Raw genomic sequence first — 1,484 nt, 5'->3', positions numbered from 1 at the left:
TCATTATTATAACATCTTTTCCTACTACCCATTTTATCATAATCAATAAATAGGTGACCTTCAATAGGTAAAAGATCGTTATTATTCCATATGATCTTTTGTTCACTCAAACAAGCCACACTAGCTGCCCAGTCAGCAATTTGATTTGCTTCCCTAAAGTTATGGGAAACAATACATATTTCAAAAGAATTAATAATATTAATGGCCTAAAAGATAATATTACTAATAGTCCATGAAGGTTTAGTGATTTTATTAAGGCAATTTATGATATTGAGAGAATCTCCTTCCACCCAAACCTTCCTTAAATTTAAACTCTTTGCAAAAATGAGACCATGTAGGGCGGCGCTAGCTTTAGCAACATGATTGGTTTGGTTTCCAATAAGAATAGCCATACACCCCACTTTCTCTCCATAAGCATCCCTAATAACAACACCACAACTAGCAATTCTTGTATTTCCTTTGGAAGCCCCGTCAAAGTTTATCTTATACCAATCCACTGGTGGGAAATCCCATCTCACATTATCCCTTGGATTAGGACCCTTCTGGTTTGTGCTCAAGCCACCAATGTTCCAATTTTGAATCACCTTCTCTTCCCAATCATTGTGATGTTGTTGTCCTAATCCATTGGTTTTGATATTCTTTGTCATTAGAGCCTTAATTTTATAGAACACTTTATCGAAATTAGATTCAACACCTCTAAACACCCTGCCATTGTGTTCCTTCCATATACCCCAACAAAGGTATGGAAGAATAAAATCCCACAATCTTAAAATCAAAGATTTTATATGTGATTGTTTTTATATTTTGATATGTGATTTAAATCAACAAGTTAGTTAATGTTACTGAGATTAACTCACAATTGATTCATTCCCTACCCCTAGTGCCTCAAGTGTTTGGTGTTGCTACTTTTAAAAATCTCCACCTTTCTTAGAAGTTTTTTATCACCATTTGACTATGAGTGCCTCTTAGCATTTTTTTCTTTTTTAATATTTGAATAAATGGAGGAGATTCTTCGACCGTTTAGCCTCTATCATATTAATCTCATTATTATTTGTATTACCTCTATTCATTAACCTTGTTATTGGATTCATTTTCCTCTCATGTATCAATATCTTTATTGGAGCCTTGATTAATTTTCTTATACATTTTAGCTCTATCATTAATGGTAGCCAAATCCAATTGTCATGCATTATGCCTCTTTTAGGAATGGTATCGTTAAGGGTTTCATGTTGAGAGAACTTTTTGGGCCTATCTTTCTCACCAAAATTGGCATGTCTAATTTCTAGTTCATCCTCAAAGAGAGGATTAGTCAAAGAAACACTAACAATGCTCATCATAACATTTGGGGATTTACATTTTCAATATTCACATTGTTTCCATTTATAAAATTGACATCTATATTAGCCAATTGAGGGCCATGAGAGCCCTTTTCCCCTATAAATTTTTCACCTTCTTGGTATTCAAGTTAGAGATAACCTTAAATG

The sequence above is a fragment of the Cupressus sempervirens genome, chromosome 3 (assembly GCF_028749045.1).
Source record: "Cupressus sempervirens isolate cs-2001-9-10 chromosome 3, ASM2874904v1, whole genome shotgun sequence".
NCBI classification, from domain to species: Eukaryota; Viridiplantae; Streptophyta; class Pinopsida; order Cupressales; family Cupressaceae; genus Cupressus; species Cupressus sempervirens.
Note: the sequence above shows the minus strand (reverse complement) of the source record.